General features: G+C 39.9%; 1 long non-coding RNA gene across 2 annotated transcripts in view; it reads right to left on the reverse strand.

Moving 5' to 3' along the window:
- LOC150066707 (uncharacterized) overlaps positions 1-24,669 on the reverse strand; it is a 507,115-nt gene that overhangs the window by 276,765 nt on the left and 205,681 nt on the right. For both annotated transcript variants that reach the window (XR_016533582.1, XR_016533583.1), the window contains exon 2: positions 2,426-2,512. This is a non-coding gene — a long non-coding RNA (uncharacterized LOC150066707). The remainder of the gene's footprint in view (positions 1-2,425; positions 2,513-24,669) is intronic.

Below are 24,669 nucleotides of genomic sequence, written 5' to 3' on the forward strand. Positions count from 1 at the left end.
GTGGAGCCTTTGTCTGGAGACAGACCCCAGTATTCAGAGGCCTATGCTCTCTGCCCTTTATGGTCAACAGAGGAGGCTTCCACAGCACGAAAGAGCTCCTGGGCAGACCTAAAGAAGCAGTACCCCCTCTTGCCCTTTTCATTCTTCTCCTCAACCTTCTAATACTTTTTGATATTTTATCTTTCCTTCTGCCTTTTTAAAGAGATTTTATCTCATTTCTAGGAAGCATGTGTTGGATATTTTTTAATGTAAAATGCAAGGGCTATGACAAGGATGGGTAGAATAATGAACACCAGAGTTTCCACCAGATTTCCATCTGGAACCAAAAGACACAGCTTTCACCCATGTCCCATGTCTCCACATGTTCACTCCATGAAGAATTAGCTTTGTTGTTCTGACCATACTGGTTGACAGTTGTATTTTGCAGAGAACCATAGAAAACTTCATTTTTTCCACTAATAATTAACTAAATAGACAAGAATCGACCCATGTTCTGGAAGAGACCAAAGCATATTCTTCTGACCTGGATTTACTATTTACTAGACTGGAATCTATGTTGAGCTATGTACAATTTCTAGTAGGATTTTGTATTTCTCTGATAACAGAATGTGCTTGTATCTTAAGTATTTCAATTCATGGTTAGAATAGTATCTCTTGCCTCAGCCTGCTCCCAGTTTTTAACCTCTCATTTTTAAGGAATCAACATTAAGTTTTGAGACTTAATGGAAATGATAATTAATGTACTATTTTGGTTAAGAGTCTATATATGATCTTATCTGTGGATATAACTCTAGATAAACACAAATATGCACAGAAGCAAATCCACTACCTGATCAGGGAGCCACTGAGGCTCCTGCTGGCCTTGATACAACCTGCTATTTAGTGACTCCAGGACCACAGGGTTCAGGGCTGCATGGTCCAGGGCTCTCCCCAGGAATATTGGTTGTGCTGCATGCTGCACACCTAGGCCACACACATCTATGGGATGACAAGGTTTACAGGGAGTGTGACCACTTCTCTACTTGTAATTTCTTCATCAATAAAATCTACAGCATGCTGGGCACCTGTGGTTCACACCTGTAATCCTAGCTATTCAGGAGCCTAAGCTCTGAGGATCAGAGTTTGAAGCCAGCTCAGGCAAGAAAGTTTGTGAGACTCTTATCTCCAAGTAACCACCTCCTCCCTCCCCCTCAAAACAAAATAACAGCTGAAAGTAGAGCTGTGGCTCAGATAGTAGTTTCAGAACATTAGCCTTGAGCAGAAAAACTCAGGGACAGTGCCAGGCTATAAGTTCCAGCCCCCCTCCCCCCCCACACACACAATCTATGAGCCTGGCTCAGGGGCTCATGCTTGTAATACTAGTGACTTAAGAGGCTGGTATTGAGGAAATCACAGTTGAAGGCCAACCCAGAGAAAAAGTTAGCAAGATTCAACCTCAATCAATTAAATGCTAGGCTACAGTGACAAGTATCAGTCACCCTACCTATGCAGAAAGCATAAGTGATGAGATCTCATCCAGGCTAGTCCTCTCAAAAAGGAAAACTCTATTGCAAAATTAACCACACTTGTTAGGCAAGTGTGAAAGCCCCAAGTTCAACCCACAACACCACCAAAGCTAAAAATAAATTTAAAAACTGAAAATAAATTTAAATCTTGTATATATCTCATCATCACGGTGCAGTTCTAATTCTTCTTTGTACAATCATTCCAACCCAGCACATCTCCTTTCACCTAGCTTGTCATGAAGTACCCTTCATGATCCACAGGAATGATTTAAAAACCATGCTATGCAATTTCTCAGGCCAGTCCAGGAAAATGTTTTCTTCATCCTTAATGTCAATATCATACACCATCACCTTGTTTCTGATTCAATCTGCTTTCTTGCAACATCCCTCACAAATGTGCTATCCAATTCTTACAAGAGAATCTGAAGGATTCTGAGTGTGGAACGCAGTGAGGGTTCTGATGCTGGCACAATTATGTGTGGATTACATATGATGCACAGATTACTGCGCTTATCTTCCACCCCTTTCTCGGTGCCTTGATCCCTTGACTTATGGCAAATACATAGGAAAGGGGTAGTATGGAAAGAAAGAATATATTAGTAATATTTCCAGTATTACTACAACTTATCCAACTCTTTACTTACAATACCCTTTAGCTATTGCCCACTGGATCTAAAATGCTTCCTATAAACTAAGAAGGTTTTCTTTAATCAGAGGAGAAAGATGCAAATCTAGTATGCATTTTCCTTTAGATAATGGCTCCAATTAAAAATGGTGTCTAACATGTACATAAAAATTAAGTAATAAAGCTTTAACATGTTTAAATAAAGCTATCAGCCAGTCACCAAATATTTCCAAGACTAAAGGGAATTAGAGGCAGCGGAAATCCGTCTTCTTTATACTATTCAATGAAATCTTACCACAACACATGTTCCACACACTATGCCTGGTGATCTCAGAGGACTTGGAAACACAATCGTCGGAGGAAAGCTGCTCCAGTATAAAGTCTGGCGTAGCAAGGAAAAGAAAATAAATGGGTTACAACAAGCATACTAACAAGGGAAAAAATAATGTTTGATAAAACCTTCCCCAAGAAACTAGTGATAGAAAAATAGGTTCTACTAGTTTAAAAAAAAAGTTAGCTTTGTCTTTCATTTTGAAATGTTCATCTAAAAAAGAGAGATAAAATCAAATAGAATGATTTGCTAGTTTATTTCAAGAATGCTCTTGTATTGTAAGATAACAATAACAAACAATAATCTAATTCCAGTGTTAAGGATGGTTTTACTAAGAAGTTACAGAAATCTTAAAAACAGAGGCAGGACAAAGGCACATCACCATTATTAACTCTTTACAACTAACAAGCATTCCTCATGGGAAAATACTTTAATTGGCATAAAAGCACTGAGCAATTAGTGGGCCTTATCTGGCATAAGAAACCATGAACTCAATTATCACTAAGGCGTTCCTTCCTTCACTTGAGTTCAAATTGTAGAAAATTTTGAAACCTTACATTTTTTCAAAAACCTGAGAGAAAAGAAACAGTTTATTGTGTACAATAAGAGTTTATAATTACCACGAGAAGCCTAATGGACTATAGTCCACCGAGAAGAATGTGACTGAACTTCAGTAATGACCAAATTTGAACAAGAAGTATCAGGTTAAAGAGGACAAAATCAAGTTTACTTCTGCATGTTACAGCTGTGGGACTAACTGAGGCTGCTGAAGGATGTAGACACTCAGGTGAGGGCTGCAAAAATCTGATGAGAGGATTTTTGGCTATCCTCCTAAAAGCATCAGGTAGCCACTAAAAGATTTATGTGATGTGAGTCTATCTCACTGCTGATTTCCTGGATGTGAAAGTCGTAAGAACCTTGAAAGCAGAAAGTCTGTCCACAGATGTGTCACTGGAACTCTGCCATGCTTTGGGAATGGCTGAGAAGCCCCGGCTGCCATCCGTGTGGACAGCAGGACAAGGGCAGCTCGGGCAGGATGGCACACCCACAATAGATGCTAGCAAACACATTGCTCTCCAGAAATGGAACCAAGAAAAGGGAGTCTGTCTGGATGCCACTTCCACATATAATTTAGGAAACTAGACAAACTCCCAGACCACACTGCAGAGCAGTTGGGGCTCCCACACACACACACCTGGGGCTCTGACTCCACTCACAGTCTTCTCCTGCCCTAACACCTCTTCTTTTGCTTTCCTTTTTTTATTGAAAAGGTGATGTCTAGAGGGGTTATAGTTACATAAGTCAGGTAAGCAGTAGATTTCTTTTTGAACAGTCCCTCCCCCTGACTCTCCACCCCCCCCACCAAATTGTAAAGTTCATTTCCAACATAGTAACAGGAGGTAGAAAGTATCTTTGCGGTTCATCCTCCAATCTGCTTTCCCTTTGACTCACAGTCAGGAAATAGGGCATAGAACCAAAATCAAAATTCACTTTTCTAGAAGGTGAAAGAATGATAGCAGCAAAATTCTTATTGTAGACCTTCATCTTTCAGATTCATGCTAATTAAATAGTGCCACAACAAATTGGTTGTTTCTTACTTGCCATGATTTTTTTCATACATTTTATTGTATTTAATAGAGGGTTATGTTATAATCACTAGATAGAAGGTGCATTACTTCACAAACATTGATACCCTTTCTCATGTCTTGGTCCCCATTTCCCTCCCCCCACCCTCATCTTGTTTTCCTCCTCTTCCCTATCCTATTTCAAATAACCAAATAAGCATATATGCAATATATCAGATAACAAGGTGAAATACTGTAACAATATGAGATAACCCCGGGTCAGCAAAAGAGATGAGAAATAACATAGTACATTAAGGACAACAATCACTCATTATATGGCTTTTGTTTCTATATCCAGGAGGTCCTTTCATTTAGGGTCATACTATATGGCCTTTTGTATCTAGGTTTTGTTCTATTGTAAATCTCTGCTAGGAGAGCCCAAGGTTTCTACTGATAATGAGGGAAACCATTTAGCCTATGTTCCTTTGAGTCTGGCTTACTTCACTTAATATGATTTTTTTCTGTCTTTCCATTTCCTTACAAATGGGGCAATGTCGTTCTTTCTGACAGCAGCACAGAATTCCACTGTGTACAAATACCATGTCTTGTGGATCCACTCATCAACTAAGGGGCATCTGGGTTGGTTCCATGTCTTTGCTATGGTAAATAATGCTGCAATGAACATTGTTGTGCTAGTGGATTTAATATGTCCTTGTTTCTGAACAATTGGGTAAATGCCAAGTAGTGGAATTGCTGCGTCATAGGGGAGCTCTATGTTTAGTCTTTTGAGGAACCCCCACACTGCTCTGGATAGTGGTTGAACGAGTTTGCACTCCCACCAACAGTGTAGTAGTGATCCCTCTTGGCCACATCCTCGCCAGCATTTGTTTTTATTAGATTTCTTCTTGATCATGGCCATTCTAACTGGAGTAAGGTGGAATCTTTTTTTTTTTTTTTTTGCCAGTCCTGGGCTTGAGCTCAGGGCCTGAGCACTGTCGTTGGACTTTCTCAAGGCTAGAGCTCTACCACTTGAGCCTCAGCACCACTTCTGGCTTTTTTTTCTATGTATGTGGTACTGAGGAATTGAACCCGGGTCTTCGTGAATGCTAGGCAAGCACTCAACCACTAGGCCAAACTCCTTGCCCCAAGGTGGAATCTTAAAGTTGTTTTGATTTGCATTTCTTTTATGACTTGCCATGATTTTTAAAAACAATTCATAGTCCTGGATTTAGAAATACTGAGTGCTGCTTCCATATTTGTTTTGCTGGTATACACACACACACACACACACACACACACACGTATGTGGGAACAGAAAGCAGTGATTGCTGGAAGTGCTGTGTGTGTGTGTGTGTGTGTGTGTGTGTGTGTGTGTATGTTCCTGATCCTTCTTCCCCTTAACTATGAAAATTTATGTCTTTCAGAGGTTTTTCATTGGTTATTGAATAACTGCATGCCTATACATTGTGATAGCTCAACAATTATTTCTAATATGCTATCATTGTATGAGTAATAAATGTATCCATACCCCAAATATTTACCATTTCTCTGTGTAGAACTTTTAAAGTCATCTCTTCTAACTATTCAGAAAGTTATAATACATGATTGTTAAGAACTGTGCTATAGAAGACTAGAACTCAATCCTCCAAATCAACTGAATTTTTGTACATATTAATCCAACCTTTTCTATCCCCCCACAGACATGCATGCATGCTTGCACATACAAATGCAGACACACACACACTCACACACACATACACACACACACACACACACACACACACACAGAGCGCTTCCAGCAATCACTACTTTGTTCCCACACACAAGTGAGCTCAGGTAGTATTTATTTTTCTGTACCAAGCTTATTGAGCTTAATATCCTCCAGTTCCATCTATGCTACCACAAATGACCGAATTTAGTTCTTTTTAAGGACTTAATAATAGTCAATATTATATTATACATATAATATATAGTATCTAGATGTGGTGACTCATGCCTAGGAAGCAGATATTGGTAAGATTTAATTTCTAGGCCAGTCTAGGCAAAGAGTTATCAGAACCTCATCTTAATCAACAAGTTGGTCATCATGGTATGCCTGTAATTCTAGCTATGCAGGAGATATAAGCGGAAGAGCACAGACTAAGACCAGCCCTGGGGGAGGGGGAGACTGTATCTGAAAAACAGCCTAAATCCAGAAGAGGTAAAGGCACATTTGATATAGCACCTGTGTAGAAAGTATGAGGTCTTGAGTTCAAGCCCAAGTGTTGCCCAAAATGTTAAGAATTTATATATGTTATATAATATTATGTATTATTTATAATTATACATATTATAGCCATATATTATAGTTTTATATCCCACAATTCCACACCTTCTTTATCCATCTATTCATCAATGAACACCAAGGTCTCAACCAATAAATATTGGGTGGTGGAGTATTCTCTTCAATATGTTCCTTTTCTTTCAGATAAATATTTAATAGTATGGGTTGTCAGATTATACAGAAGTTACATTTTAATTAATACCTGGAAAACTAATTAATAGCAATTATATCTTTAATTAATAGTGGGGAAAACATTTTTTCTAAAAATCTCTTATATGTATGATATTGCCCTTTAAAAATAACTACCAAAAAAATAGTAATAATTACCAAGGGCCCAGATGGCAGCTTGAACACAGCTGCTCAGGAATGAAGACTCTCTCCACAAACAACTGTGAGTCAGCCTTGGGCCTTTGAGCCCTGTTCTCAATTAGGCATCAGCTCTGTCCTTGGCCTACTTTCAGCAAGAACCTTGAAGTGCCATCTTAGCAAAAACTCCACTCCTGGGAGATACAATGAATTCTTTATGCTCCTCCTTCAATAACCGGTCACCCACGCCTCCTCCAGTAAGAATCCTACCAGGTGAACATAGCCTGCATGCTCCTCCATTCCTACTGTTGCCAGCCATTCCTCACTATTTCTTGCTTCTTGAAGATAAATTCTGGCCTATACCTGTTGCACTTGGAGATGATCCTTGTCTCTGCCCCATACTGCAACCTCCCCTGACCCTCCTAGCCAGTCTTTCTTCAATACATTTTTTTCATCATCTTTAACAAGTTACATGACCATTTGTTTCTTTAGCACAGGACTCTTCAAATTGTCATAAAACTGTTCACCTGATTGCAAATCAGGAATAGGAATGATATAGGTATAGGAATCCGTATGCTCTTCAGTTGGACACAATCTCTGGAAAGTGAGGAAATGTCCACCACTGCTAATAAAATTAATGTATACCACCACCACTAGCAAGCATCTCAGTGAGAGCTAGACATCAATGGCTCCTACCTGTAATCCTAGCTACTCAAGAGGCTGAGATCTGAGGATGGGGATTCAAAGCCAGCCTGAGTAGAAAATTCCATGAGATTCTTTTTTTTAATTTTTAAATTTTTTATTGTAGAGGTAATGTATAGAGGGGTTACAGTTACATTTACCGGGTAGTAGGTGCATTACTTTTCATACATTGATCCCCCTTCTCACGGTTTTGTCCCCATTTCCCTCCCCCACCCCCTCCCAATCATCTTGTTTCCCCTCTCCATGAGATTCTTAACTCCAATTAACTCGACCAAAAGGCCAGACATAGGCCTGTGGTTTAGGTGGTAGAGCACCAGCCTTAAGCAAAAGAGCCTAGAGACAGTGCCCAGACCATGAGTTCAAGACACACACACACACACACACACACACACACACGGGGTGGGGGGGGGGGAAGAGGGGGAGAGAATATCACAGTGAGGGTCAAAGAAAAGGCACTGACTGGGAAGGCAAGGTGTCCAACACTTTGGCTTCCTATGGCTCCGTAGCAATGTGAGCTCACATATCACAAACACAAGCATGAGAAAAGCTTGCTCTGGAAATCCTCCACTTGTTAACATCTCTGAGGAAACCTTTTGTGTATGGCTCTGGTTATGCTGGTCCTCAGTATTCCCAAATTGGTAAACAGTCATAAATACTGGCTTCTGCTTCCTCTTTCTAAACAGATCCAGAATCTGGAGCTCTTTCCATAATCCTGGATGAAAGTCAGGTGTTTTTGTGCCTGTGTGTGATCTCACCTAGATGAACCTTCGAGAAGAGAATCTGACTGACATATCTCAGATGTTATTTATCCAACAGCAATTACAGATGAGGAGGTAAAACAGAGAAGAGGGAGCCCACCACTGTCTAGAGACTTCTTCCAAATACTTCTTGTTCCCTGGGAGTAACCCTTTCTTTGGAAGATAGCAAAGTTGATGCAGCATGCTGGGTCTGTCATTAAACATTGACCTGAGCATTAACACGAGTGACAGGGGTTCCTAACCATGTCACATTTCCTCTGGCTGTCATACAGAATTATAGCTTAGGTGACTCTCACTATAATAGCAGCTATTTGTGATATATTAACCTAATGTACAGCCCCAGAGGAGAAACGACCAAAACAATAAAACATCTGCCAGGGACTTACTTGAAGGGAAGCTGCGTGTTACCAGGATTCAGGTGTCAAAAATTAAGCAATCTCCGTTCATTAATTTCCCTGCAATTTATATCTTGAGGATGCTCACATCCCAAAAGGGAAAACTCCAATCCACCTTTGTTTGACAAAAGTCATAAACAGAGCCAGAAATGTAAAGAATCTGATTGTGTAGATCAGCCTTGAAAGGCTGAAGCAGGGAGGGACGCAAGTGAATGCAAATAACAAAGAATCCCCTTTCATAAGACTTTTCTTCTGTAAATTCTAGCCATGGCTTGATTTTTTTGTTGCAGCAGGAAGGGAAGATGACAAGGGAATTGGCTGTTTTCTTTTTTTAATGAAAAAACCCAATGTCAAAACAATCATCAGGATTTCTCCTTTCTTCCCCTGCAGCCTATCACAGTCAAATGCTCACGACAGGCTCAGAGCAACGGGCACCAGCTTTGTAAAGACGGAGTCTACTAAACAAAATAAACCGTGTCATTTCATGCTAATTCAAAGACTCATTCCAACTGCTGTGTGATGAGGAAGCCAAGAACTGAACTGGAACCCAAACATAAACACATTGCCATGCCAGGAAGTGGCTAATGCATCCTCCCCGTACACAGAGCTTTCAAAATGTTTTAAGCATTGATGAATACATCATTTTGGAAAGAGTTCAAACATATGCAACATTAAGTCTACAAATATATCTTTCTTGCAAAAAATAATCCCACTTGCCTTTGCATGTGAATGGGGAAATGGAGCGTTTGAGTGGAGGCACATTAGCGCCTTAATGCAATCCATGCAATCCATGGCGTTGCACATGCTCTCTGTAACCATACTACACTGGTGCATCTCCACCTGTGCTTTCTTCCCCTTCAGAAAAGAGCCCAACTATTATGCAGGTAGTTGTACCCCCTCAAGAATGGGTGGTACAGGCCAGAGTTAGTGGCTCACACCTGTAATCCTGGCTACTCCGGAGGCTGAGATCTGAGGACTGCAGTTTGAAGCCAGTCGAGGAAAGGAAAAATCCATGAAACTCTTATCTCCAGTTAACCAGCAAAAAGCTGGAAATTGAGCTGTAGCTCAAATGTAGAGTGTCAGACTCGAGCAAAAGGGACAGTGTTCAGACTCTGTGTTCAAGCCCTAGGACTGAGAGGCAGTTACAAGTAAACCTCTTTGTTGCTTGCACAGCTTCAGGGGTAAAAATACAATGGTGTTCATCTTACAGTCATATTTGCAGAGAGGCAGAGGTGATGACCACTCATAGAAGGCACTTCTTCCAAGCTGCAGCAGTAGCCACAGAGGCTACTTTGCAAAAAATTAGCATTGGCTACCATTTTCAATAGGTGTAAGAGGCCATGAAATGTCTGGCCCAACAAAATTAGGCCCTCTGAGAGACCCAAACAATACAATGGCAATACAATGCCAAGCCGTTCTGTTCACAAGGCTTAAACTGCGTTGACCTCTAGACTTCAGTTAGACAACAGGAGCAACAGACCTTTTCTTCTTGGTTCCATGTCATCCCTCTCCTGCATTGTAGAAGCCTAGGCCAGAGCTCTGCATACTGTCTTCCTGTGAGTTTCACTCTGTGATAGGTGGCAGGAAAGGACTTCCTCTCTGTTGATCGGGCTTCAGTCTCCAACACTACTCCAGCAACTGTGGACCCCAGCTCCAGTGTGCAGCCCAGCCACAGCTTCGTGGGGTGCCCTCAAGACCATCTCAGCAGCCACAGCTTTGTGGGGTGCCCTCAAGACCATCTCAGCAGCCAGCAGTTGGCTGATCAGGAATCTGAACAACAGTTAGATTCTATTTTCATTCTAAATTCCTAAGTTGGGGTCATTCTATGTCTTTTGTTAGCATTCTTTCAATGTCTAAGGTAACAGTTATCTTTTTATTGATTGGTTATTATTTTTTTTTCCTCTGCTCCCTTTGTGGTCTTTCAACCCACTAACATCAGTGCAGTTCATTCTTTGCCCTGGTTACATTAAATCCTGGTTGCAATACCCTGTGTATCTCTTGGCTAGATCCTCATTCAGAGTATAAAGTGTGAAACTTGGTAAAAGGTGTGAGGTTTAGAAAGCCAGACAAGCACTAAAGGAATTCTGAATCCGTATTCAAAATTTCAAAGAGTTTACCCTTTCAACTTTTTGATTGTATCTACTAGAAAAGTTAAGGCTGAGCCTGTGGTTTGTACTTTTATTGGAAAGTACTACTCTAAGTTTCTATTACTTGTAACTTCTTGGGAGTTCTTCATTCGATCACATTGTATTAATTACTGTTCATTAGGTATGTAACAAAAACCAATGGCTATAGCTGAAAGGAACAGAGATTTATACTGGTAGCCAAATGAAGCAGAGTTAAACTTGAGAAGAACATTCAGGAAGTAAAGCTGTGGCTCAAGTGGTAGAGTACCAGCCTTGGGCATGGGGGGGGGGGAATAAAGCTAAGGATGGTACTCAGGCTCTGAGTTCAAGAAAGAGAAGGAACAAAGAAAATGAAGGGAATAAGGAAGGAAAGAGAATAAGAGAGACAGAGAGAGAGAGGAAGGAAGGAAGGAAGGAAGGAAGGAAGGAAGGAAGGAAGGAAGGAAGGAAGGAAGGAAGGAAGGAAGGAAGGAAGGGAGGGAGGGAGGGAGGGAGGGAGGGAGGGAAGGAAAATGCCTAAAGAATATAACGTACTACTAGAGTGACTGGCAGTGAGTGAAGGACACAACCAGTACATAGATGTTTCCTAATTTGCCAGTGCGTTATTTGCCAGATGGAAAACTCAATAACAGAAAAAACATAAACAGCAAAAGCCAGCTAGAAGAATATACCTCTAAATTCAATCTAACCATTGCAGATAATTAGCTTATGATGCCTGAACCATTCAATATGCTTTAAAAATTCACAACAAAATAATCCAAATGATTACAACTCATTTAAGTCAAGGTTTGCCTATAAAATGGAGTGAAGATTCGGGATTTGTAGACAGAGAGGAAGAAATATAGTAAGATAGCATCAGAAACTATACTCTATTGTTAAATGGCATATTTCCACATATTTCAATCAGTAAATAAGCAACTATTTTGCATATAGTACTTTTGCATGTTACAGCATGTTAACTTCTGTAACAACCTAAAGATCCATCAAGCAATATGCAATAGCTTATTAAAGGTCTACTATGAAACAAAGCCCTGGGCGATGAGATACACGCAGTGCTGAGGTTATGTCTTCTTGTCAAGCAACTTACAAGCAAGAGAGAGATAAAATACAAAATGCTATTTCAACTTTGAAAGAGATCTTGGAGGTCATCTAATACAATCCTCTAGTTGATAGATAATTCAACTCCTGAAATAATTCCTATGAGTATTCAGTGTCTCTTAGATGACTTAAATAGAAAAAGGGGAGGGGTGTCTGAAATTCACTATTTCATGAGACTGTCCACTCCAATTCCATACTGTTTTTATACTACATTTTTTGAAGTTCTTGTAGAGCTTCATGCTAAGACAAAAAATAATAAAAGTTTCTTTATAATCCCTACTCAGTAAGAAGGATGGCTCTCTGAGTTCTCTCTTCTCTGTGGAATATAAACCAAAAAAACTGAGACAAGTATCAAACAGTGATGGCTTGGGAGTGGGAATGAGCAGGGAAAATGGGAGCTGAAAGTGAAGGGGGATGAATGTAAAACCAGAATAATGAAACTTAGTAAAAATTGTTTTAATCTGCATGCTGGCCGTTTACACTTGGAGTCCTAACTACCAGGAGGCTGAGAGCCAGAGGATCCTTTTTCAAGGCCAGACCAAGTAGAAAAGTCTTTGAATTTTATCTCCAAACCAACCAGCAAAAAAGCCAGGCATACGGTAAGTGTAGCTCAAGTTGTATGAGCAAATATGAGGCCCTGAGTTTAAACCCAAGTACCACCAAAAATATTGTTATAAAAAGTGGGGACAAGCTGGGCGCCTGTGGCTCATGCCTTTAATCCTAGCTACTCAGGAGGCTGACACCTGAGGATCAGGGTTCAAAGCCGGCTTGGGCATGAAAGTCCATTAGACTCTTATCTCTAATTAACCACCATAAAACCAGAAGTGATGCTGTGGCTCAAGTGGTAGAGTGGTAGCCTTGAGCTGAAAAGCTCAGGGATAGTGCCCAGGCCCAAAATTCAAGCCTCAAGACTGACCAAAATGAAAAAAAAAAAAAAGTGGGGGAGGGAAACTGTAATCCTCACTAGACAGGAAGCTGAGGTCTAAGGATCATGGTTCAAATTAACCATCAAAAAGCCAGATGTGGGGGCCAGGAGTTTGGCCTAGTGGTTTAGAGTGCTTGCCTAGCATGCACATAGACCCAGGTTCAATTCCTCGGTGCCACATACATAGAAAGAAGTCAGAAATGGTGCTGTGGCTCAAATGGTAGAGCTCTAGCATTGAGAAAGCCCAATGACAGTGCCCAAGCACAGGACTTCAAGGCCCCCAGGACTGAGGGAAAAAAGCCAGATGTGGAGCTGTAAAACAAATGGTAGATTATTAGCTTTGATTACAAAGCTTAAGAACAACACCTAAGTACTATGTTCAAGTTCCAGGACCTTGCAAAACAAAACAAAACAAAAGTGGGGGAGGAATAAGAAAAAATAACAGGAGTGGATTTCACTAAAGTAACTTATTTTTGTGATTGGAAATATCACAATGAAATCCCTTGGAACAATCAGGATGTACTAATAAAAACTCATACCTACTCACTTTTCTTTGTGTGTTCTCCACAGATAAAAGCTACCCAAAAAAAATCCCTATCATTTTGTTTGCCCCTCTCCCCCTTTGTGTGTTCATGTACACTGTCTCTGAGCTTCTCTGGCTTGAGGCCAGTACTCTACCACTTGAGCCATAATGCCACTTCTGGATTTATAGTAGTTTACTGGGGATAAGAGTCTCACGGACTTTCTTGCTTGGGGTGGCTTTGAGTCACAATCCCCACATATCAGCCTCCTGAGTACCTAGGATTACAGGTGGGAGCCAGCAGGGCCTCAATTCCCTCTTTTTACTGACAACACTGTCGACAAATATCTCTTGTGGAATTCTATAGTGAAATACATATAGAAAATGCAATGTAGTCTATTGCAATCTTACAAAGAAATACTTTAATAAAACTGTGAGGGTGCCTGAAGTTAAGAAAATCTACCTATCTACACTGTAGCAAGCACTCACCAAATATATTTGATCTCAGAAATATGATTCTCTCTATTTCACTCTATTGGCATCGCACATGATCCCACTTCAGTAGAAAGTGGATCCATGCACCAACAAAGCAAATATTCATTAAGCACCTATTCGTACTGGACATTTGCACAAAGCACTGATTTTGCTAAAAGTCTAGTATGAGAGACAAGATTAAGTGAGCAAGAATATAAAAGTTAACAGAGAAATTGGTAGAGAAGTAGAGATTTCTGAGAGCACATTGTGGGCATTGCTGGTCTGGACAGTTTCCAATGGTTCCATCATGGCCTCCAGATTCTTCTTTTGTGGTCACAGTGCTCTGCATATACTCTAAACATCCATCAGAAAACACCCCTAATACACAATATTCTAGGAGAGGGTACTAGCTAAATCCTAGACTAAATAACACCTTTCCTTTTTCTGGATATTGAACTTCTAACAATTAAAAATAATAATAAAAGAGCACAGTGTTTATCATGACAAAAACAAAAGATGTTCCAAGAAAATTCTTTATGTTTTTTACTGATGACATGATCCACCAAAGAAAGTTCGTGCCCACAGTGGCAGACTAGATAGGCTTGAAGAAACCCATCAGCTGAATCTCAGGACTACTCAGAGAAACACACAATCCATGCAACCTGGGAAACCCAAATTTTAACAAGGGGCTCCATGAGCTTCTTACAAACATTGAAAACAAACTCCAGTTTGAGGAGCAAATTTGTGGTGATCAATTCTACACTCAAAGATGGGAAGCAGATAGCATATGGAAGGATTTGCTTTCAGAATGGTCTGGCCTGACCCTCCAGGTGTGCTCTGAAGATGGAAGAATACCCTTCCTCTTACCTAAGGAAATTAGCAGAACAAAGTGAGTTTCAGTCCAGCATGGAAAAGAAACACTCAGATGTCCTTAAAGAGGAGAATCTAGGCTGCAAAGAGCAGAGACCTTTAGCCAACCTTGAAGAAGTGATCCTGCTGGATCACCACTATCAATAAATAACAGCAGCCCTCAAGTTAAACGTGACACAGGCTCACCCAGGTCCCTGTGTAGTGACTTTTGTCAATGACTACAGGCCTGCTGAATCCATGATAATGATACTATGTTTTGCTAAAATCCTCCTTGAACTTGCAGAGGAAAGAACAAATGATAATATCCAATTTGTTCTTCTTTTAACCCTAATTAAATGGTAGAGTATATTTAAAGCAAAAGCTGGGGTGCATTTTTTTATGATTACTATTATCATCCTGGTTTTTATTTGTCCAGGCCTCCTGCTTCCCTCATTAGCATAGTTAATTGGAAGCTGGCTATAGTACATTGCCTTTAAATCAGTAATATTTAACACTAATAGCCAGATTCTATTGCTGCTTGATGACCTCACACCATCTGACTGCATCTAGTGACTTTGAAGGACATGAATATCCTAATATCATAATTGGCCTCAATTTATTGGTTACACATGAGAGGCTCTACTCTGTTTACTTTTAATTTGAGTTTCAGAAATGGTTCTATTCATCATCATCAATGGGAAATTCACAAGGGCAAATTGGAGCTATATGTCAAACACTTTGATGTATAGAACATTCTGAAGACTCATCAGAAGTTTTCTATACTCAGTTATACTTAAAGGTGTAACCATTTTAAGATAGTTTGCAAACTACATTTTCCATATTTAATCCAGTTGTTTTGAGCTCAGTCATTAACTATGAAAATGACCAGGAGCAACCAGATCTACTGTATTTATATCCATTTACTTTGCCTGCTAAGGTCGAAAAGAAAGGGAGAGAGGAAAGGGGATAGGAAGAGAGGGAAAGGGGGAAGAAGGAAGTGGAAGAAAGGAAGGAGAGCAGGCCAGAGAGGAGGGAAGAAGGAAAGTCAAGAAGGAAGGGGCTGGAAGTTATGGAGGGAAGGAGAGAGAGGAGAGTACAAGGAAGCATATCAGATTGACCCATGTATGGAAGGTGCTGAAAAATCTTTATCATTTTTGATATGTGCTTGTTCGTTAATTGATAAAATTTTGTCTACCTTTTCTATAGCTGAATTAGTAGTAGTGAGTAGAGGATACAAAAGAAAATGAAGCTACTGTGCCCTTAGGTAAGGAGAGTAAAGTGGTGTTATTTTCTATCTCCGTGCAGTAGAGGCTGATGGGCTCTACAAGTGTCTGAGCCCTAATTACCAGAATATGGAAATGTTTCTTATATAGAAAAGAGGATCCTGAGATAAGACTGTCCTGGATAATCCAGGGAGATACTAGATGAAACCCTAAATATACTTATCAGAGGAAGGCCAGGAGATTGGAAGCTCCAGAAGAGAAAGACATTGGCCTCCAAGGTAGAGACTGGATCCCTGTGATCACACTGGCTACCAGCTGCTAGAAGAACCAAGGGAGGCGAGGTCATGCAGACATCTACATGTCAGCCTTGTGACAGTGACCTTTATTTCTAACCTTCAGAACTGTAACAGAATAAATCTGTGATATCTGAAGCTACTAAATAAGACAATCATTTATTACAGAGGTAATGACAAACAAAGCCACCCACCTTTCTTTTTTAAGGAACATTCAGCAGTTTCAAAAGCAATCACAGACTACCCAGGATCCTTAGCAAGGAAATTTCCTCTGCAGAGCCTCAAGGAATAAATCTCATAGGGCCCTTGCTTTACCTCAGGCTCCAATGGACAGTACACTCATTTCCCTTCTGGAAAAATAGCCAGTGCAACTATTGTCTCCTCAATGAAAAATGAGAAAGGTGAATTGAATATACCAACAATGAGATGCTACAGAGTCCATTTGCAAAGACTCTTTATCGGTCAGAAAAGAAAAGCCATGAAATAATGAGACTTCAAGAAAGAAGAGAGCAATGAGCAAAGAAACGTTCTATGAATGCAAGACACAGAAAGAGTCGAATATAAAAATGCTATGCATAGATGCTGATTGATAATGCTAAAGGAATTTCCTAATTTCCTTATGAAATCCTCCCTCAGGTGAATCCAATTTTCCTTTTATCTCCTCCACAATGCAGTGAAATGTGGAGAGGTGCTTTATTCAAACACAGTGAGAAAAAGTCAGAAAGCTGTCCAGCTCCCCACTGGAGCTTTCAGTAGGACTAGACAGGCCTGGGTCTGAAACAAATCATTTTACAGGAAAACAGGGTCATTTCCTGCAATAAATCCCCATCAGGACAAACTCTCACTGCTGCCAGCATGGCAACGGATGGTGTCTCTGGGCTGGTGGTGTGCACTGGAGGCGGATGGGCTGCCACAAGTGTAGATGCTTATCGGAAACTTATCTCAAAGAGCCAAATCTCTGGGCTTGCAGAATTACGCTGGCATTCTTTCAGCATTAATGTGTCTGGCACTGCACTTGGGACTTGGCGGCTGCGGGTTCATTGAGGATGATCTGGGTTTTTTTTTCTTTCGTATTTTTTGGCATTCCTGGTGAAGAAAAAATAAAGCTCCTGGGCATAGATATATTTAATAAGCAATGCAAAATTACATTGCTAAGATTTTTAAATTACCAACACATGTTTACTGAGAGCCTACTATAAGCCTTATGGTTCCTGCTCAAGAAAAAAAAATTTATAATCAAGTTAGGAATAAGAGTAATTCGTACAGCATGCTGGTAGCTCGCACCTAACTACTCAGAAGTCTGAGATTCAGAAATCAAAGTTCAAAGCCAGCCTGAGCAGAAAAGCTCAATTAACTCTACCCTGCAAATAACCAGTAAAGACCAGACCAGAGGTATGGCACAAATGGTAGAGATCACCAGCCCAGCAAGCGAGACAAGCAAGGACAAGACCAAGTCCAGAACCCTAGACAATTATCTCCTTAATATTATGGCAGATGACGAGGAACCCCAATTCTATCTCAAAGCCCCTTTCCTTCAGTATGTACCCAGATTTGGTTGGCCAGAACCTTAGAGGGACAACAGCCTTCAAATTCTACTAAACAATTTATCAGAGGATAAAATTAGTTGTATGTAGAGTATATGTGTATGTGAAAATAGCACAATGAAACTAACTAAAAGCTGTTAACAAAAGGGTTGGAAAGAGGTGGAGGAGAAATGTAAAGAGTAATAGAACAGAGGGAGTAGATTTGATCAAAGGACACTGTGTGTCCTCAAGAACACTGAAGTGAATCTCTCCTGAGAATGTGATTTTCACAAGAGAAAAAAAATCCTCAAGAGCAAGCTGACATTATAACATCATATTTTAAATTAAAGCAAGTAATTCTCTAGAGAAAATACAATTTTCAAAATAGATTCTACCCAGGCACTGGGTGGCTCATATCTGTAATCCTAGCTACTCTGGAGGCTGAGATTTGAGGACCAGGTTCAAAGCCAGCCCAGGCCAAAAAGTCTGAGACTTTTATCTGCAGTTAACCTCAAAAAGCTGGAAATAGGTGTGTGGCTCAAGTGACAGAGTTCTAGCCCATAGTTGAGGCCCCAGGATTTGGGGGAGGAGGGGGAGGCGGGGAGAAACCCAGCTTCTATTTTAATTCATGGAGTATTATTTGAAGTTCTTAATACTTAAATACTTTTTCCAATTCTTCACTCCATACTCTTATGAAAGCCTATTTAAATGCTTGTACTTGGAAAAAAAATACTTGCTGTTTATAGAATCTTTCATTCTAAACCTATTAGGTTATTTTCTATATAGGAAGAAGAAGAATTTCTGTGTTGGCTTAAAAATCTAAATAATCCTATTCAGTCTTTTCTTCACCTCTGAAGTCACCCCAGATAGTGAGGAAGAAAAAAATTACTCTAGCAAAATTCTTGCCAAGTTCCATTTATTTATAGGATATAAGTAATTGTTAATATCAAGAATAGACTTTTCCTGTGAATAGTTCTTTGGGTGTAGTAGCCTCTATGCAGGAGTATTTGTGGAATAATCCACTTCTGTGCTCTGAAAGGACTTCCCTTTGGCTGCTGATCAGTTTAGCACATAATTAAAAGAGCTTTAAAACTCATCAGTCATCTTGCTTAGAGTGAGTAATAATTTATGCCAAGGGAGTTGGAAAGAATGCTGACTTCATTTACTTTTATCTCCTTGGAGGGAAGGTGGGCTGATAAAACCCTTTTGCAAGATGGTAAATTTTTAGACCTATTCAGAAGACTAAATTAAAACAGCAGACATATTGACGATTCGTGAAGATCTTTAATCTCTCTGTTCTTCCTTTCGAGGGAATAAAAGGCTTTACATAAATACAGCCGGTGCTCCCAGTGCTCCCTCAATTTGTGGTGAGGGCTGAGATTTTTAAAAAATGTTTTTTAAGCCAACGTCTACTTTATTTTTTATTAGTGAATAAATAATGTATGTAGAGTGGATATTTAAATTTTAGATATATTTAAATTGGGCAAGTACTGGTTCACCCATACATTTCACTTCTGAAAAACAGCACTGCAGCCCCACTTAGGAAAATGAGCTGTCTCTGTAGTTATTCATTTGTGCATGCCAAGGTAGGCCAAGTGATAGATCGTACTTGCTTCAGGAGTCTGGCTGGCCAAGGCAGAGGGAGGCAGAGCATTCGTGATTGGCACTGTACATGAGATGAGCAGGCTGCCATACCCAGTTAAAACACTTCACTGGGGTAGCCTCAAAATCTGCCTACTTTGACACTATCGTGAGCTTAACTCTACCTTTAGAAAAAACCTTGCAGAGATAATTTAACAATATTAGAAATATAAATACAATGTGTAATAGTACAGCTATTTGCCTTTTTTTTTTGGTGGTGGTGGTGGTCTTGGAGCTTGAAACTTAGGGCCTGGGTGCCATCCCTGAGCTTTTCTGTTCAAGGCTAGCACTTTACCACTTGATCTATAACTACGCCTATAGTTCTTTGGTAGTCTATTGAAGACAAGAGATGCATGGACATTCCTGTCCCAACTGTCTTTGAACCATGCTCTTCAGACCTCAGACTCCTGAGTTGCTCTGATTACAGACATGAGCCATTGTTTCCCCAGTATATGTGCCTTTTTTTACCAGTTAAAAGAATATATTTCACCAGACCTGTACAATATATATGAAATTATCCTGTCCAATTGCAGAACCATTTATGACCAAGAAGAACATACAAGAATGTATCAAACTTACTAGTAAGAGTTTGTATACAAGAGAGCTGAGAATACTTTAATATGTGCCTTTTTAAAAAGAAGCCAAAATGAGACATTTAAAATTGAGCAAACCTTGGAAAAGGAGCAACAAACCAATCCCAATTCCAGTAGGAGGAAGCAAATTATTAAAATCAAAGCAGAATTAAATGAATTGGAGTCCAAAAAAACCATAGAAAGAATCAACAAAACAAGGAGTTGGTTCTTTGAAAAAATTAACAAAATTGACTAACCCTTAGCAAATCTTACCAAAAAAAAAAAGAAGAGAGCGTACCCAAATAAACAAAATCATGGACAAGAATGGAAAAATCATGGCTGAAATTACCAAGATACAGAGCATCATAAGGGAATACTTTTCAAACCTCTATGCTAAACCAATATTAATATGCCCAAACTGAACCAAGAAGACCTAATCCAACTAAACAGACCTATCTCAAAAACTGAAATAGAAATGGCAATAAGAGACCTCCCATCCAAGAAAAGCCCAGGGCCAGATGGATTCACAGCTGAATTCTATAAGGGCTTTAAAGCAGAGCTCACACCAATACTCCTCAAGCTCTTCAACGAAATTGAAAACAAAGGCTCTTTGCCAAACTGATTCTACAAAACCATCATAACTCTCATCCCAAAACCAGACATAGATTCATCAAAAAAAAAAGAGAACTATAGACCCATTTCTTTAATAAATATTGATGAAAACTGTTCAACAAAATACTGGCCAACTGTCTTCAGTAACATCAAAAAAATTATACACTATGATCAAACAGGATTCATCACAGGGATGCAAAGCTGGTTCAATATACACAAGTCAATTAATATAAATTCATCATATCAATAAGAGCAAGGACATTCCTCAGTATAATAAAGGCTGTGTATGAAAAACCCACAGCTAGCATTATACTTAAATGACAAAAAGCTAAAGCCATCTCCTCTAAAATCAGGAACAAGACAAGAATGCCCACTCTCTCCACTTCTCTTTAACACAGTATTAGAATTCCTAGCCAGAGCAATAAAGCAAGCATAAAGACGGTCCAAATAGGGAAAGAGGAAATGAAATTTTCCCTCTTTGCAGATGACATGATTTTGTATTTAAAGAACCTTATAGACTCCACTCCCAAGTTGCTTGGGCTGATTTGAAACTTTGGCAAGGTAGTAGGGTAAAAAATTAACCCTCAAAAATCAACTGCCTTCCTGTATGCCAACAACAAGAGGAGCGAGGCAGCAATCAGGAAAGCAACTCCTTTTGCAATAGCCTCAAAGAAAATAAAGTACTTAGGAATTAACTAAGAATATAAAGGGGAGGACCTTTATGATGAAAACTTTAAAACCCTAAAAAAAGGAAATTAAAGCAGAACTGAAGAAATGGAAAAACCTCCCATGCTCCTGGATTGGAAGAATTAACATTGTGAAAACGACAACCTTGCCAGAGGTTATCTGTAAATTTAATGCAATACCCATCAATATCCCACTGTCATTCTTTAAGGAAATAGAAGAAGCAATCCAAAATTTCACATGGAATAATAAAAGACCCCGGATAGCAAAAACAATTCTTAGCTGAAAGAACAGCGCAGGAGGGATTTCAATTCCAAACTTTAGACTCTACTACATTGCTATAGTAACTAAAACAGCTTGGTACTGGCACAAGAACAGGCCTGAAGACCAATGGAATAGAACTGAAGACTCAGAAATCAATCCACAGACCTATGGCCACCTAATCTTTGATAAGGGAGCCAAAAAAAATAGAATGGAAGAAAGAGCCTCTTCAACAAATGGTGCTAGAGGAACTGGCTAAGCACCTGCACAAAGCTAAAGGTGGATCATTCTATGTCACCCTTCACCAGGATTAATTCCAAATGGATCAAAGACCTCGAGGTAAAAGCTCATACCCTGAAAACTTTACAAGAAAGAATAGGAAATACACTAGACCTCCTTGGCACTGGTTGAAACTTTCTTAATAAAGACCCAGAAACACAACCAATTAAAGAAAGTTAGGACAAATGGGACTGAATTAAATTGCAGAGCTTCTATATGGCAAAGGACATAGCTAGCAAGTTAAATAGAAAGCCCACAGAATGGGAGATCTTCACTAGCCATACAACAGACAAAAGTTTCATATCTAAAATGCGTCTACAGCTCAAAAATTTGAATCTCTCCATAACACATCTACAAAGAATCAACCATCCCATTAAAAGATGGGCCAAAGACTTAAAGAGAGATTTCTCTGAAGCAGAAATAAGGTAAATGGGGACAAAAACATGGGAAGGGATATCAATGTGTGAGAAATAATGCACCTTCTATCTAGTGAATATAACTGTAACCCCTCTATACATTAAAATTAAATTAAATTAAAAAAGAAAACCAATAGTAAAAACAAAAAAATAAAATTGAGCAAACAGCAACTGGGGATTAATGAACAAGGATTGGGGATATGGGGTATTCAAAAATGTGGAGAACCATTTGGTTGTCTGAGCTTCCCACCATAAGTTCTTGAAAGTTAGACCTATTCCTATCTCTCTTCAGCTTGTCTTAGAAAACTACAGCAGCCTAGTGTATAACAAAAAGCTGGGCAGGCTCCTGCACAAAAGGAAGCTCCTCACTGACAAGTCCAGGCGTTATTCTGGCATGGAGGTCAGAACTCAAACCTTGTCTCTGCCTTACACAGTGTTAAGTCTATTCTCAGGTACCACGTGGATGCCTTGACTGGATCACATGCCCAGCACTGCCAGGCCCAGCAGAAAGAGCACCTGTCTCATCCTCAGCACCTAAATAGGTTTCTCTTAGTCTCATTGTCCTCTCTGGGTGATGTACTACTTGCTGGATCGGAGCTGCAGAAGGCCATGCACATGTGTGAAGCTCCTTGTGACTGCAGCCCTTCCCACACCTGTGAGAAGGCTAAGGAAATGACAGTTGGTCCAAATGGAAAAGTTCAAACTAGAAAATCTCAATGGTTCTTTCCAGTGCTGCTCCTGTGCGAACAACTAAATCGTGACTCCTCAAAGTTCATGTGCTTTGGGGCATGGTGGCTCCAGCCTGTAATCTTAGCTGCTTAGGACATAGAAATACAGGGATCACAGCTCCGGCATAAAAGTTCAGGAGACTCCATCTCAATTGCTAGCTGGGCATGGTAGGGCATACCTATTATCCCAGCTATGGGGAAAGAATAATAGCTAGGAGCAGTGATGTGTACCTGTCATCTCAAGAACATGGGAAAACCTAAAAAAAATTGACTTATAGCTCCTATAACAAAACCAACACAAAGGCTGAAAGAATGGCTCCAAGAATGTATGGAGCCTAACAAGCTAGAGGTCCCGAAATCAACTCCCAAACAAACAAAAATGTACCAAATCCATAAACCAGTACCTCAGAATCTGACTAATGAGAGAAGGACTTAAAGGAAACTTACATCAAATGAGGCCCTAGGAGTGGGTTCTATTCTAACCTGACTGTGTCCTTACAAACAGAGGAGATGACACACATTACAGAGAAAAGGCCCATGACTAAAAGGAGAAAGACTCAGAAGAACCTAAATCTGCCAAAACCTACCATGTGGACTTACACTCCAGAATCATGAGAAAACAAATTTCTGTTGTATAAGGCACCCAGCCTATCATAATTTTATTGCAACAATGCCAGTAAACAAATCTTCTAAACAGGACATAGCTGGTAGTACCAGATAGTCATTATTTCAAGGGGACTTGTTTCCAACTCATGCTCTATGAATACCAAAGTAAGAGGATGCCCACCTCCCTTATATAAAATGGCACAGTATTTGCATTAATCTAGGTCATCCTCCCCCCCCAACTCAAATCACTTCTGTGTTGGTTATAATGCCTAATACAATGAAAATGTTACATGAATCACTAATATAGTCTATTGTTTATGCAATAATGACAAGATAAAAGTCTGCACAGGTCCAGTACAGATGCACTTTTTATTTATTTTTTTAATTTAAAATCTGTTTCCCTGTTTACACAACTTCTTTTAATTTTTTTTTCTTTTTTTCATATTTTTTATTGTAATTAATAGAAGGGTTACATGATATTTGCCAGATAGAAGGTGCATTTATTCACATACATTGATTCCCTTCCACCTGTCTTGGTCCCCATTTCCCTCCCCCCCACCCCCACCCCTCATCTTGTTTTCCCCCCTTCCCTATCCAATTTCAAATAACCAAATGCACTTTTTAAAAACCTGTTTTCCACCCACACTTGAAATACATAGGACACCACAGACAGAGAGGGGCAGCTGCATTTGCCTTCCCAGCTTTCTTTGCAGCTGGCACAGGAAGGGGCTGGGCCTGGTTTCTGCTAACTAGACACACCTGTCTACACTAAGACTGACCAACCAGGAGGCTCCTCCCTGGAAGTGGAGGCATTTGTGGCTGCAACCCCGGAGAGTTCCTAGGGTAAGAAGCTGCAGCAGTGTTGGCAACAGTGGAGGAGCAGATGTCAGCTGCATTCTGGATACAACTGCAACATTTGGGCCTGTCCCAGTAGGACCAGCCTACCTTGTGTGTGATACCAGACAGTGCCCCAGGCACCTATCCTCAGCCTTTTCACAACTCTATTTTCTGATCAGAACCAGTCTCTGTACTTCAAACTAAAATTTCTTTAACACTGCCACTTAGTTGACCTCTGTACCATTTCCAAACTGTTTAAAATATAGTGTTTCATACTTTCCTTTTTACTACAAAAGGTGTCTCACCCTGCCTAAGATTGCACAAGTCACTCAGCTCAGAAGCACCCTGCTGTAACAGTATATATCTTCATTCAAAGCAAGTTCAAATACCAAACTCAGTTGCAAATTTGTGAGCTGCGTGAGATATTGAAATCTGAAGCAATGCTGGATTACAGAGCAGACTGACCCAAGTCAGTAATCTCCTGTTTGTAAA

Source organism: Megascapheus bottae, chromosome 2, assembly GCF_031878675.1.
Source record: "Megascapheus bottae isolate mThoBot1 chromosome 2, mThoBot2.hap1, whole genome shotgun sequence".
Taxonomy (NCBI): domain Eukaryota; kingdom Metazoa; phylum Chordata; class Mammalia; order Rodentia; family Geomyidae; genus Megascapheus; species Megascapheus bottae.